This window comes from Lactuca saligna, chromosome 3 (assembly GCF_052625555.1).
Source record: "Lactuca saligna cultivar CGN05327 chromosome 3, ASM5262555v1, whole genome shotgun sequence".
Lineage (NCBI taxonomy): Eukaryota > Viridiplantae > Streptophyta > Magnoliopsida > Asterales > Asteraceae > Lactuca > Lactuca saligna.
In genome coordinates, this window is record NC_136419.1 from 135,282,940 (window position 1) to 135,299,663 (window position 16,724).

At 34.6% G+C, this 16,724-nt stretch overlaps 1 non-coding gene across 1 annotated transcript; it reads left to right on the top strand.

Moving 5' to 3' along the window:
• The first annotated feature begins 8,524 nt into the window (after positions 1-8,524).
• Positions 8,525-8,596, top strand: TRNAT-UGU (transfer RNA threonine (anticodon UGU)). The gene has a single exon. It is a non-coding gene; the product is annotated as a tRNA-Thr (tRNA).
• Positions 8,597-16,724: the final 8,128 nt, after the last annotated feature.

Below are 16,724 nucleotides of genomic sequence, written 5' to 3' on the forward strand. Positions count from 1 at the left end.
AATACTGGCTCATCCGAGCCTGCTCCGTGGACACCTGCTCGGGGCAGAACATCGCCCTCTCATGAAACTTCCGCGTGATCACTGCAACCGAATCATTACCCTGCTTGAGGGTCAAGAACTCCTGAACCAACCGTTCCCTCTCCACCGGGGGAACGTACTCGTCTCTGAACATAGCAGTAAATCTCTCCCAAGTCAAGGCTGAAACCTCCGCGAGAGTGAAGTTTGCCGTCACGAACTTCCACCAATCCTTTGCTCCCAGGCGGAGCTGGTTCAGGGCGAACCGCACCCTCAGATGCTCCGGACATGAACAAGTATAGAAGCATCCCTCAATATCGGCAATCCACCTCATTGCAGCAATCGGATCCTGAGTCCCGTCAAACTCTGGTGGCTTCGTGTTGCTGAACTCCCGGAACAGCAACGAGTCACCCCCCTGTGGCCTGGCAGCAGCCACAGCTGCGGTAGCTGCAGCAGCGGCAGCCTCAGACAACGCGGCATACCGCTCATCAAACGTCTCCATCAGCGTGGTCTTGATAGACCCAAACATTTCCGGAATCTCGGCCCGGATCGCTGCAGCTACCTCCTCATGGATCATCTGACGGAGCTCCTCGTCAGTCACCCCACTCGTGCCAGGTCTGTGTCGTGGTCCAACCATGATGTCTCTGAAATACAACAAAAGAATATCAGAGACCCTATCGGGCAAAAATCGCACTCGATAACGCAGCCCTGCTCAGTTTTCGATACTCAGGGGTTCCCACTTGGCTGCCTACTGACCCGGTGTCCTTGGCAGTACGGGCCCAATACTGCCAGTTACACCGCGTCGGTATTCACCCAAGTCATCCTCCCCAACCTCGAATCCTGAGCACTCTATTCTTTTCATACTCTTGTTACTCACTCGCTCTCGAGCACCCCAAAGAAGCAAGTTTTCCCTAGACTAAAGCATCACAAAATCAGGCCACTTTAGCCCTAATATGTATACCTAGTCTGCTAGCATGCGTATCATATCATATCATAAATCGTAACACATAATAATAAGAGTATTTTGGGGATTTTTTACCGTTCGGGCGCTAGCTGACCGTACACACTTTTTCTTCTTCGGTTGTCTCACATTTCAAAATTTAAATTTTTGATTATTTAAATTAAATTTTTTTGTAAAAAACAATTTTCCCCAATCCCCGATTTGAGTCCAGTTACACCCGAAGGTGTACCCGAATCCCTCAAACCAAGGCTCTGATACCAACTTGTAACATCATAAAATTTCCAACCAAAAATTTTCATTTTTACAACCATTAAGACATGAGTAATTAGTTTAGATTTCCAAAATAACGTCGTAGTCTCAAACGATTACATATCAAAAGATAAAATAGTTTCCCCGAGTGTGTGTACGATCACGCTGGCACCTTCCCACGGTCCTCACTCGTACCTGAAACACATAAGCAACAACTGTAAGCATAAAGCTTAGTGAGTTCCCAAAATACAACATACGCACATACGCCTTTCTAGGCCTTGACATTCCGGTCCATGTGTTCAGGGGACTTCCGTCCCGACTGGGTAAACCTTCCGGTCCTACCCACATCAACCTTTACAGTCCATATGACCACGCCTTCCGGCCCACATCAAACATATCATACATGACACATATAGCAAATAACTTAACACACATAAAGCATATATTCCATATCATATTCGACCTTCCAGTCACATAGTCAAACCCTTCCGGGTACAGTATAGTGAGGAGACTCACCTCGTATGCCTTGCTAAATTGCTAATCGAAAATCCTGGAATCACTCGGGCCCGAACCCTCGAGCTGCAATCCTCCTACGATATATAAATCTATAAATATTACTTGTACCGCTAAGGTGGACCATCCAAATCAAGTCAACACAGGTTGACCCGATCAACAGTCTTTAGTTAATTTGGACTAGACTCGGCGAGTGCACAATAGTGACTCGGCGAGTCTACGCGTTTTTACCAACTCTCAAGAATTTTCCCTTTGACTCATCGAGTACTCCCCTGACTCGACGAGTTCCGCCTGGGCCTGAATCGCAGGGTCACCGCGACTCAACTCGCCGAGTCTAAGGCCAACTCGGCGAGTCCCATCCTGACTCGGTCCACCTGGCAAAACCTTTCCAACTCTCTGCGACTCGCTGAGTCGCTCACAACTCGGTCCAGTCTACACACAAGATGGTCTCAAGGACAATCTTCAAGTGACTCGTCGAGTCTGTTCTTCAGACTCGGCGAGTCCATGCCATGCACCAGCTAAAACTGGCTCTTGCGGTCAGATCCGTTCCATAAATACATAGATCTGGCCTTCCCAAGCTTATTTGTCACGTAAAGTCTCAGTCTTGGTTGCCATGCAATGCATACAAGGCTTATTTTGAAGAAACCACCTTCAATATGGCAAGTATGGCTTCTAACTCAAATAAATGGGCATAAAGCTTGTCATAAGGGGTCTCCTGGACCTGCTAAAGTCCAGATCTAGGTTCCATGTCTCCATGGGACCTCTCATACTTCTTATTCAAGCCAAGAAAGGCAAGAAGAAACCCTAGATTTGGCCCATCAACACAAAACACGAAGATTGGCTCAGAATGTTACCTCAAGAAGACCCCCTTGAAGAAATAGCAACAGATCTAAGCTCCCCAACACTTCAAGCTTGCTCCTCTCCCTCCTTTCCTTGCACTATCACACAAAATGAAGAACAAAAGGCCTTCAAACACACACACAAGGGCTTACAGACGTATAGAGGCTCTTAGGGTTCAAGGTGGCCGCATAAGAGGGCCATAAGGTCCTTTAAATAGAGCTCAGGGCCGGGGAATTAGGGTTTCATTAAACAGCACGGACTCGTCGAGTCCATCCCTTGGACTCGCCGAGTCCGGACGCGAACCCCCGCTAAAAACCGCGACCCGACTCGACGAGTTCAACCACCAACTCGCCGAGTCCCCTCACAGAATGCCAAAATATATAAAGAAATGAAGGTACCTGGGGATCCGGGCTGTTACAGAGTATTTATCTTAAAATTTTACTATTTATTTTTATATTTATTAGATTAAATACACTTAAAATTTAAAAACACGGTTTTTATTTATCAAAAGTGTCATTCAATATTTTTTCTAGTTTAGGAACACTGTGAAACAATTACTCAAAATTGATAAGAATTTTTCATAATCGTTTACTATTTTTCCATGAATTTTGTGATGTTTCGAGTTATAAATGGTGGAAAAATAGTTAAAACATATCTAAAAATCATGAAAAATTAAATTACAAGCCGATTCTCAATTTTTGAACTGATTTGATTGAGTTTTAGAATTTTAGCTTGAAAAATCTTTCCAAGAGTGGTAAAATACATTTCAAACAATATAACAAAATAAGATTTGTCACTTGCAAATGTTAGTAAGTCAATTGATTCATAGAAATCGAAATTTCACATAAAAACGCTTTTAACTTATCATTATAAAAACTTGGACAGATTATTGGCATAATTCTGTTGTAGAAGTTAAGTATACTACTATCATATTTCAATTGGAGACTCATTATTATGTAACATCATTGTAGGAATCGGTAGTGGTATAAGATGAGCTTAGTTCAATGCATCGTTAGCATCATATCAAAGCATTGTGAGTATTCACGTCTCCCCCTGTTTTTGGTTTTTAAATGTTTTAGGGTGGAAAAGCATGTCCTAAACTATTTATGTACGTTGTATTTATTTTTTACTCCTATCAAACTTGGTTGCTATATTTTGCATGTATGTGTATATTACTTTAATTCATGAGGCATGTATCGTGGTTAAGTCCCTGGAAAAATTTGACACAACTCATTAACTCTTTTGAGCTAATGGTTATTATGGATAGCGCTATTAGGAGGTAGACAACTCCTTACTCGCACGACTCGCTTGAGTGCATTTTACCATATTTTATACACTATGTTTGTGATACACATAGTAGTCAATAGGGTTCGATTCAGTCATTAGGCTTGGGTTGTGAACTCATGAATGGTAAATTGATGCGCATATGAATCTTACGTCGCATTTTAGTAACAAAACTTGTATACTCATTTTAGCAACGAAACTTGTATACTCATTTTAGCAACGAAACTTGTTTACTCGTTTTAGCAATGAACTATATTTCCCATGAGACTATGAGCCTTGCATCTCATTTGGCAACGTACTTTATTTCTCATGATGACAACAGACTTTTTTTATGCAAACTTATTTACTCATTTTAGCAATGTACTTTTATTTATGGAAACTTCTATCAAAACTTTGATTACGATTCATGAAACCAATATTTTTGTAAACCAGTGAACTCACAAACTATTTATATAGTTGACACTCGTTTTACATGCTTTTTCAGGAATCATCTAGTAAATTTGTAGGGGCATTCACATGTGTTGTCTTTTAAATACATTGTAATTTCTTTTAAAAGTTGTTCAAAATCATTGTAAATTTGTAATGTTTTTTAATACTATGGTTGGTGCTATCTTTTAACTTTTGCTATGAGACCCTTTGTACTGCCACATCTCGTGTTTTCGCTTTAATGGGGTGTGACAAGTTAAGCCATTTGTCATTGATTCTCAGTTCTTCACGAAATCACGAGTCGTGACATGGAATTAGAGGAGAACAATGTACAAGAAGTTCCAGCTTCATTCCAAAATCCTAAGCCCAAATAAGTTTTCGATTTTATTTTACATTCGATTCCTAATCCAACTAATTTGTTATAATCGATTTCTACAATAGATTAGATGAAACTGATTTTTGTATAATCGACACTTGATTTTGGTGTAACCGATTAAACTGAGGAACTTGTATAATCGATTAAGCTGATGAATTTGTATAATCGATTTTCATATTATCGATTTCTTGATTGAGTGATTGACTTTGACACAACCGATTAAACTTAGATTTAATACTCATATCATTATTTCACTGTTACACATTGGTGCTTTACTTAACGATGAATTTGTATAATCGGACATGTATAATCGATTAATTTGATGCATTTGATTGATAAAATCGATTTTGTAATAATCGATTTCTTAGTCACTCAATTTCTTGCGGTCTATTTTGGTATAATCGATTTCATGTCTTGAACTTGATTGCAGCCAAATGCTTGTATGGAAAGTATAAAGTAGAACTGATTTTTGTAACTCGATTTTGATATTATCTCTATCCGTTTTGGTTGTATTCTTAGTGAACTGCATAAAGTATAACTAATTGCATATACATCATTTTTGTTGCATATATAATCTTTTTTTTCATCTTTTTTGTTGCATGTATGTAAACATTTCTGCATTTTTATTGTATATATGTAGTCATTTTTTGTATTCTCAGTGAATCTGATTTCTAGCAAACTACATCTTTTTTGTTGTATATATTTAATTTTTTTGCTTCATATATGTAATCTTTTTTGCATATATTTTATTGCATATATGTATTTTTTTTTTGTTTGTTTCTAAGTGAATTTGATTTCTTGAAAACGGCATCTTTTGTTCTAGCAATCTAATTTCATCCTCATTTTTTGCTTTGTTGCATTGACACTTAAGATCGACAACCCCCACAACCAAATGTTGAGGCTGCTGGAACAACGGATGGGCAAGTTGTTCGAACAACAAATAGACAGGATGCTGCAGCAACAGATGAGCAGGCTGCTGAAGCAACAGATGTTGAGGCTGCTAGAACAAGAGATGAAAATGGTGCTAAAAATACAAACAAAAGATTGACATCTAAAGTTTGGAGACATTTCAAAAAGAAAAGGATTGATAGTGTTGATAAGGTTGTATGCAACTACTGTAAGAAAAAATTAAGTGGAGTAAGGAATAATGGATCAACACATTTGCATGAACACTACAAAAAATGCATGTAAAAAAAATCAAGACATAAGTCAATCAATCTTGAATCCACGCTAAGAAAAAAAAAGATGGACCTGTTTCGCTTGCTGCACACACTTTTTATTAGAATGTTTAAAGGGAAGAACTTGCAAAAATGATCATTCTTCACGAGTATCCACTTAACATGGTGCAACATGTTGAGTTTAAAAGTTTTTTTTAACTCTGTTAACCCGTTATTTAAACATGTTTGTCAAACTACCATTACAAGTGATATAAAGGGCATTTTTGAAAGAGAAAAGACGAAACTGAAAAAAGCTTTTAAACTCTAACCAAGGTAGAGTTGCAGTGACAACTGGTATGTGGATAGCCTCTAACCAAAAAAATAGGTTACATCGTTGTCACTGCACATTATATTGATGAATCCTGGAATCTGTGCAATAAAATTTTAAGGTATTCAATTACTTTTTTCTTTTATATTTATTTTTATCTTGATTAAACTGTGTACTAATTAGTTTTTTAACTTATAAATTGTAGGTTTATGTGTGTTCATGCCCCTCATAATGCTAAAACACTAGCTAAAGAATTAATGGGGTGTTTGGTTTCATGGTCCATTGATTGCAAGTTATCTACCATGATTTTAGATAACTATAGTGTTAATTTTTCTATGAAGGACAAAATGAAAGAAAAGTTAAGACATGACAAACTTCTTTTGAAAGGGGAATTACTTCACATGAAATGTTGTATGCACATATTGAACTTAATTATTCAACAAGGATTAGGTGCAATTCAAAGTGAAGTAGAGTCTATCGTGAGAGTGTTGTTTATTAGACCGCAACTCTAAAAAGAGTGGAAAGTTTTGAGGATGTGAAGGATGGATTGTCTCTTTCAAGTAAAAGAAAGTTAGTTTTAGATTGTAAACCTAGATGGAATTCCACTTATCTAGTGCTTAGTGCTTACGAGTGATATTCCATATAAAGAAGTCTTTAATCGCCTTGTACACAAAGATAAAAGCTACAAGCGAGCACCTAGTGATCAAGATTGGAATTTAGCAAAAGTGATGTGTGAGAAGCTCAAACTCTTTTATAGTGTGACTGAAATGTTTTCAAGGGTCAAATATCCCACTGCTAATACATATTTTCTAAATATGTGAGATCCGAATGTTGCTTCAAGATCGTCTTATATCAACTTATGTGGAGATCAAGGCGATGGCTACTAATATGATTGAGAAGTTTGACCAATATTGGTCTCTCATTCATGGAGTATTAGCAATTATTTTGGACCCACGATTCAAAATAAAGTTGACTGGGTATTATTTTCCCAAAATTTATAGTGATGTGTGACCACAAGAAGTTGAGCGAATTAGAAAGTTAACTTACGAATTGGTAAGAGAATACAAGCCTATTGATGCCAAAGAAACTCAATCTTCTTTGAATAATTTTGATTTTGGCATGGGTATTAATGATTGTGGAGATCCATTAGCTGGTTTTGATTTATTCGTGAGTACCACATCAACAATTGTTACTTACAAATTTGAATTAGGTTATTATTTAGAGGAGAATGTTTTGCCAATAACTGGGGATTTCGATATTTTACCATGGTGGAAGGCTAATGATCTTAAATATCCTATTTTGCAAAGAGTTGTCAGAGATGTTTTGACTATACTGGTATCTACAGTTGCTTCTGAATCAGCCTTTAGTATCGGTGAAAGACATGTCACTTCACATGGTAATAGACTTCATCCGGATACATTGGAAGCGTTGATTTGTGTACAAGATTGGTTATAGGATGAGAAATTAGGTATGATTTTCTATATTCTAACCATTTTATATTTTACTTTACATTTGTTTAACATAAAATATTTTGTAACAATACTTATATTTGTTTATTTTTATTGCTAGGTGCACATTTAAATAAAGAAAAACATCTTGCAAAGTTTGAAGTTATAAAAGATGATGAAGTCGGTCCAAGCTTTATGGATTTTGATATTTAGTTCATGAAAATTGTTGTTTTTATTTTAGTTATTTAACAAACATAAGGATGTCTCTTATCTTATTTTTTACTATTTCGTGAATGAAGTATGAATTGTTAAATGTTTTAGTTATCAATTATTATTTTGTCTTTTTTATATCAAAGATTGGACTAAACGGATATCCATCGGGTTCTCCGTATCCGACGGGTTTTTTTGTACCCGAATTCGTCAGGGATTTTGCGGATCACAGCAGCAACAGGTGTTAGGATCGGATTTCGGGTGTGAGGACGGGTATTGTAGTATTTAACAATATCCGCCCTGTTTGCATACCTAATTGCGATGTCCGATTTCGAAAAAAAAAACGATAAATTGATGTTCGATTCGAAAACAAATGAGAAAGTGATGTTCAAGTTGGAAAAATAAATATTGGAATATCAAAATTGAAATGAAAAAGACTAATAACAAAATCAATTATTTTGCGTCATTTGTACTAATGTTCTTTTACGTGGGCTAATAAATTGAAATGTGGGGTGGTATTACATTTGTGATTTGATATGATAGGTTTAAAAAAATAGAATTAATGTCAAAGATTTCCATTTTTTGGGTTATGTTCTGACACTAAATTCTAAACCATACTTACTTTTAACCGAATTTTCTTTCGTATCAACTAAATAGAAAATTGTCCTCGTTTATTAGTTACATCAAGTATAGAAAAGGTAGAAAAATGAATGTATTGCCCCTATAGCTCAGTGGTAGAGCGCCAGTCTTGTAAACTGGAGGTCTGTAGTTCGATCCTGCATGGGGGCAGTATTTTTTTTATACCGTATCAGAATTTTTCAAATTGTTTTTGCTTTATTTCAACCCTCTTTATTTTCAAATTCTTTTTCTTTTTGCTTTATTTTAACCTTTTTTTATTTTCAAATTGAAATCTATTTTTATTTATTTATAATTCCCAATGAACATGTCTTCTTGCTATTAATGATAGTAAAACACTTGATTTTGGACATAATTCATAGGGTTTACTTATTGTTGCCATCAATAAGGATCAACTTATGTCATGAACATATATGTCGTTTTGATTTATCATAAAACATATTTTTACGTTATAACGTTATGTTATCACGTTCTTAATGTTTTTACGTAAAAACATTTTATACGGAAACGTATTTTTTAATATATAAAAAGCATATTTTATACGTAAAAAAACTTTTTTTTCCATGTGAAAGAAAAAAAAACGTACTTTTATATGAAAATGTAAAAATATGTGTTATGATCATAGCAATGTAATAACATAATATACAGAAATGTATTTTTTTAAGCAGATTAAAAAAATATTTTATGTAAAACAAGTAGGTAAAAAAACAAGTAATTTTTTTGTAAATTTTTTTTTACAATACACTAAAAATATATTTTGTTTTATTAATTTTTTTTAAAATATTTTTTTAGTTTTTTTATTATTAATTATTTACACTTTTATATAATATTAATTAATTTTCGAAAAAATATAAAAGGTTTGGCTCTATCCTAATTGGTTAGAGCTTTGGTTGAATAAGGAGGGGGAAAGATGTCCCAAGTTCGAATCCTCCTCCCCTTATTTTCTACAATTCTTATCATTTTAGACAAAATTATAAAAATAGTCTTTATGGTTTATCTAAAGTTACGAATCCAGTCCTTATATACTTGAAAAGATGAAAATACCCTTGCTAATTCAATCCCTGACGGCTGAATACTGGTAAAAGTTACGAATCCAGTCACTATATACTTGAAAAGACGAAAATACCCTTGCTAATCAGTCCCTAACAGTTAAATACTAACGACATTAGTAAAAAGGGCCATATATGCAATTTTTGCAAACCACAGGGGCCATTTGCATCAAGAAAATTTAATAGGAACTGACTTTATTACTTTTAGCAAACTATAGGGACCATTTTTGTAATTTTGTCTAATAAAAATAACTAGACAATTCATTGCATCTAACATTGGTGTTCCATGCAATCTAGTCAATTACGGGGTGTTTGGCAAAACTAGCTGGTAGAGGGTAGCAGTTAGTAGGGATGAGCATCGGAAACGGGTACCCGCTTTTAAAACCGGAACCGCCTTGGAACTGCCGATTTTGGAACGTTAAGCGGTTCCGGTTCCGGTTCCTAAAGTTATGGAACCGCCTTAAGTGGTTCCGGTTCTGATTCTTATTTTTTCGGAACCGCTACCCGTAGGGTACTCGCCAGAACCGGTATATATATATATATATATATATATATATATATATATATATATATATATATATATATATATAATTTCATATAAATGTGTGTTACTTAGAACGGTTTAGAATATTTATTGGTCCGATGTTGTCTGTCTGTGGTCTGAATTAATTTGATTTGGATCGAACTAAATTGCGATATTGTCGAAAAAAGTTAACAAAATTAATGCAATCGGGTTACCCGCTTCCGGAACCGGAACCGCCGGTTCCGGGATTGGTTCCAGACATTTAAGAACTGCCTAGAGCGGTTCCGGTTCCGGTTCTAACTTTCTAGGAATCGCCGGTTTCGGTTCTCGCCAAATGAGGCGGTTACCCACCTATGCTCATCCCTAGCAGTTAGCGGGTAGCGTTTGATTTTGGAGCTTTTTGTTGAAAGCTACTCCATATAGCTTTTGATTTGAAGCGTTTTGTTTAGGCTAAAATCTAAACGCTCATGTCGCCGAACGACGCTTTTCCTTTTTTTTTTTTTTACTAGCCTTTTCTTAAAACCTAGAAGTCAAAAGCTCCCAAACAATATGAACATGCCCTACATTTCCAAGTTCTGTTGGATTCAAAAGATTGTTTCCAAGTTTATGATGTGATGGAGTATCATGTTTGGCTCAAATAGCCTATTTTTGTCCAAGTATTTTGTTTGCAAGTATATATATATATATATATATATATATATATATATATATATATATATATATATATATATATATATATATATATATATATATATATATATATATATATATATATATATATATGAGTAGGATAAAATGAAAACATTAAAAAGGTTGAGAATAAACTATATTCATTTGCGATTCCATGTATTCATTTGTGGAGAAATGATAAATTTTTACGCATTTAATTTCAATTGAAGAGAAAATACATATTCATGTTGTTTGTGCGTAAAAATTATCATTTCTCCACAAATGAATACATGGAATCACGAATGAATATACTTGTTCTCGCGTTCTCAACCTCTGTTCTCATTTGATCATTTCCATATATATATATATATATATATATATATATATATATATATATATATATATATATATATATATATATATATATATATATATATATATATATATATATATATATATATATATATATATATATATATATATGGAAATATACACTGCAAGATCTTGACCACACACTTGATTATTTTTTGTAACCATTAAAGTCACTTTTTTAATTTATAAGCTATGCAACAAAGTAAATCATATGACATGGTTGATGGAATGCTTAAGAAATACGTAAAAGATGATGCGTTGGAAGCCTAATTACAAGAAAAGCTGTGAAATTTATATTTGTGTGCTGATGGAACTGATGTAGCCTTAATGAGTTGTACCTTACTTTTTAATTTGTAAAACTGATGTAAAGTTCGAAAACGAAAAAAAAAACTAGGTTTCGTTCTCTCTTTCTTTGAATATTTGATTCGAGTAAAAAATCTAAGAAAATATGAACTCCCAATGTGTTAAAAAAAAAAAAGATGAATAGATTGCTTGGATTCTCTGAAAGTCGTGATTCACTATCAAATTGAAGTATTTCGATGGTACAGATCGAACACTCAATTGGATGAAATTCAGAAAATGAAATCTGAGAATGTATATGAAAAATGTTCTTCAACATGTACCAGAATATTGACCAAAAAACGGATATATCAATCATGTCTGAAAACTGTCAACAGATAGTTACAAACTGTCATAAAACGACCAAACTGTCATTAAACGGATGTCATGGAATAAAGGGTCAACTTTCTAAAATTGGATTTTCGATCCCAGCCAGGGGCTCTGCCCCTTGGACCCTGCCAGGGGCTGCCGCCCCTGGGACCCCGCTCCCAGGGGCGCTGCCCCGGACCCCCGTTCGTTTAGGGGGTTCGCCCCTAAATAGCAATGTACTTTAAATCTTGAAAAAACTTGAACAAGTGTGCACTCCTACACCATCCTAACTTGTTCAATATTCAACAAGATCACTTTTGATCAACAAATTTAATCCTATTACACTTAAATAATATTTGATGATATAAAATCACCAACACAATGTATGCTTCTTTTTTAGGCTTCTTCCGTAAATAACTAAGGAATTTAAATGTGGGTTTTTATTTTATTTCTTTATGATTTTTAAGATCACCTCCATGCCCACTAATAGAAGTTGAATTAACCAAAAACGTGTTTTAGACATAATAAATAAGTGTAAGTGTTATTATTTCATCGACATATTTGATCATTAGTAAATGAATTAATTGATTGTGAGATATCTATGCATAAATTATAATATGATATATTGAATGATTTAGTATGAGGAAGTGCAAGCATGAAAAATAAAGTTGGAAGAAAGATGAAAAATAAATAATTATGCATATATATATAGTAATGATTTCGGATAAAGGAAATGTGCCACCACTTTCTTATTGCTCTACAAATATTTATAGTTATAAAAAATAACATAACATTGCAAACAGTAGTTCTTTTTTCATAATCTAATTTTGTAAATAGAAAACAGTAAGTATTATTATGTTGTTGATTTTTTAGAACATACATGCATAAATACCATTATACCAACATGCATATATACATAATACATGCATAAAAATAATTTTATTTTCTGAGCTATCAAAATGAAGAGTCATTGGATTGGAATTTGAACACTATTAGTTGCATGTTCTAGAGTATAGGTGAGGCAAAAGTTCCCTTTCAATCCACATGCCTCGATCTCATGCTAAGGCTAAATTTGTTTGATGAAATTTAAATTAAGAACTAATGAAGAATTCATAAAAATATAATTTGTTGTTACTTTATTAGTAAATGTTATATTATAATTTTTTTTATAATGAAAATCAAATATTATAGATATAATTTGGTTAATTATAGCAGAAAAAATAACAAAAAGAAACAAATGAAATTTTTTGTAAACATTTATACATAACTATATAAATAGTTATGTTTAATGATATATATATATATATATATATATATATATATATATATATATATATATATATATATATATATATATATATATATATATATATATAATTATAAGATCCATGATTTTTAAGATCAAAGTCTTAAAAATAAGGAGAATAAATATAAGTCATTGAATTATGAATTCAATTTTTGGATAGTATAGATTAAAAACTTGTAGATTCATATAAATAAATATTAACCAATCAAACTTTTATGCATAATTAGTAATATATATATATATATATATATATATATATATATATATATATATATATATATATATATATATATATATATATATATATATATATATATATATATATAGGGTTTTAAGACCCAAAAGTTTCAAAATCCCACTTAACAAAATTGAAATAAGAGAAATTGTTGAGTTTGATGCATACTTGGTAATATATATATATATATATATATATATATATATATATATATATATATATATATATATATATATATATATATATATATATATATATATATATATATATATATATGCTTTTAACCATAAAATCGATGTTTTTTTAATAAAAAACACAATGTATTTTTATTTTTAATAAAAACTAGATATTTTTAGTTCAATGGGAAAACGACTTATTTATATATTTTTTTTGACCAACATAAATACCTAAAACAACAATTTACTTATACTTTTATAACAAAACAAATAACAAATTATATATATTTTTTTCATTATCACATTTCTCAAAAAAAAACTAAGCTCTAACTCATATCTCTAATTCCTATTTGTCAAAATGAAACTATTCGCCGCACAACATATTTAGAGCTCCGCACCAACCTAAAATTGAAGACACAAAACAATTCGGCAAGAGGCTGAAAAGAACTATGTAGTGCCAAAAGAAACTAAATGAAGCATGAAAACTATCCGTTGAAGAACCTATGTGATGCCGCTGCATCGCGCGGGTATTCTACTAGTGTGTGTGTGTGTATATATATATATAGGTTCAGGTTCATTTGAAACCATTCTAATTTTGTGAGACCGTGCGACCAAATCTAAAAATAATTTAAAATGCAAAATAAATGGAAAAATCCAAAAAAAAAAAAAATTTAATATTTATTTCGGAACTTGAACTAACTAAAAAAATTAAAAAATAAATAAATAAAAATCCCGTTTTTTTTTTTTAAAATACGTGAAATATTCTAAATAGAATATTACACTGACATATTCTAAAAAATAATTTTAAAATGCAAAATAAATGGAAAAATCTAAAAATTCTTTTTTTAAATATTATTTTCGGAACTTGAATTAACTATAAAAAAATTAAAAAAAATCCTTTTTTTTTTTTGAAAAATACGTGAAATATTCTAAATATAATATTACGCTGTACATATTCTAAAAATAATTTTAAAATGCAAAATAAATGGAAAAATCAAAAAATTCTTTTTTTAAATATTATTTTCAGAACTTGAATTAACTAAAAAAAAATTAAAAAAAATAATAAAAAAATAAAAAAATGCGTCTCACGGTCTCACAAAATTAGGCCGTCTCACATGAACCTAACCCTATATAAGCAAAAAAAAAGGTGGATTCTTGATGCAATGCTACCATAGGTAGGGTAAGACAGCTGTTATTTGGATTCTTTCTTATCTAGATTTGTTGGGATCCATAACGCCATTGGTAGGATAAGTAGAGAACTAAACTAAGAATGATGCCATAGAGTAAAGAACGATATTGATCCATAATTCGCTTTCGATCCCCTCTCTCCGCAAAAGACGTTAATGTATTTCTCATCATCATCACAAAAATTGACCCTAAACTTATCTACTTACATTTGGTCTAATTTTATTCTATGTAATAAATATGTTCTTAGAACAATAGCATCATCTTAGCTATGGTCCTATGAGGTACATGCACTTTATAATAAGTCTTAATTTTTTAGGGATTGCTTTTGGAGGAAGAGGACCATCATTTAGATCCTATATGTAGTTTTTATTAACGCTGTTAGAACACTAGCATCATCTTAGCTATAGTGCATAATGTGGATGCTTATGAGGTCCATGCACTTTATAATAAGTCTTAATTTTTTAGGGATTGCTTTTGGAGGAAGAGGACCATCATTTAGGTCCTATATGTAGTTTTTATTATTTAGGGAACATCACTTCTAACTAATGTTGTAGAAATCGGTATTGATGGCCGATTAATCGTTTGACGATCTTGAACCGATTATGATTAGGGTGTTTGACGAAATTTGGTCAAAATCGGTCAAACTCAGGCTTGACGGTCATTGGCAGTCTCAGGCTTGAGTCGACCCCCATTATCTTCGGGTCGATCAAGGAAGGGATCATCGAGTTGATGGAGGATCGCCTCGCGGCGTTCAGGAGCGACATGGCATCTGGCCAGTCAGGATCTCGCACGCTGTCCTTTAAGGACTTCAGGGGCAGCGGTGCGCCGGATTTCCACAGGGTGAAGGACCTCATTGTTGCCAGGTGGTGGATTGTAGACATCGAGTCTGCGTAGTTGACTAGCTTCTGCCCTGAGGGGTCAAAGGTGAGGTATGCAGCAGGGTGTTTACGAGACCGAGCTCGAGATTGCTTGGAGTCAGTGGGTGATTCTTTGGGAGCCTCAACTATTGAGGTTATGACCTGGTCGGACTTTGTGACCAGGTTTAGGGCAGAGTTTGCACCGGCTGTTGAGCTTCAGCAGTTGGCCAGGGAGTTTTTGGATATGAGGCAGACGATTGAGACTGTGGCGGAAATCACCGCCAAATTCCGGGAGAGGGCTTTGTTGGTGCCCCAGTATGCAGGTGACGAGTATATGAGGAGGACCCGTTATCATGATATGCTTCGGGCTGACATCCGAGAGCATGTTAGTTTTTCAGCTTGCCCCACCTTGGACTCCATGATTGACAGGGCAAGGGAGAGGGAGATAGATTTGGAGCACATCCGGAAACGGAAAGTGGAGGAGGGGCAGCCAGGAGGGGCTTCAGGGAAGAAGCCCAAGGGATCAGATGTGGGGCCAAAAGGCCAACAGGGACGGGGCCGCTACAGGAAATGCGGCAAGACGCACGAGGGGGCGTGCAGGTTGGGATCATCAGGCTACTACAAGTGCAACAAGTTTGGGCACTTTAGCAGGGATTGCACTGCTCCGGCAACAGTTATTCAGACATCGGAGTTGCTGTGTTTCCACTGCAACCAGAGGGGCCACAAGAAGGCCAATTGCCCCCAGTTGACAGGTTCAGTGCCGGTAAAGGCGCCAGCTCCAGCGACCCTGCGGATCACTGATGGCCGACAAGGCAAGGCAGAGGCTCCAGTGGTGAGGAGCCGAGCATTCCAACTGACCACCGAGGAGGTACGCGCAACACCCGATGTGGTGACGGGTATGATTCTTTTCTCTCTCGTTTATTTATATGATGTTATGATATTGATATGTCCCTGGTATATGTATATGTGTTAGGATCGTTCCATGTGAACGATTCCCAGTCCAGGTGTTGTTCGACTCAGGTGCATCCCGATTGTTTGTGTCCCTTGCGCTTAGCAAGAAGTTTCCTAAGTCTTCGGGCATGCTGGATTGTCCTTTGGAAGTAGAGATTGTTGATGATCGATCGGTGCGAGCATCAATGGTATTTCGGGACTGCGTATTGCGTTTGTTCGAGGAGCGCTACTTGGTGGATTTGGTTCCCATTCCGTTGCGTGGGAACAAGGTAATCATAGGCATGGACTGGTTGATCCCTAATGGGGC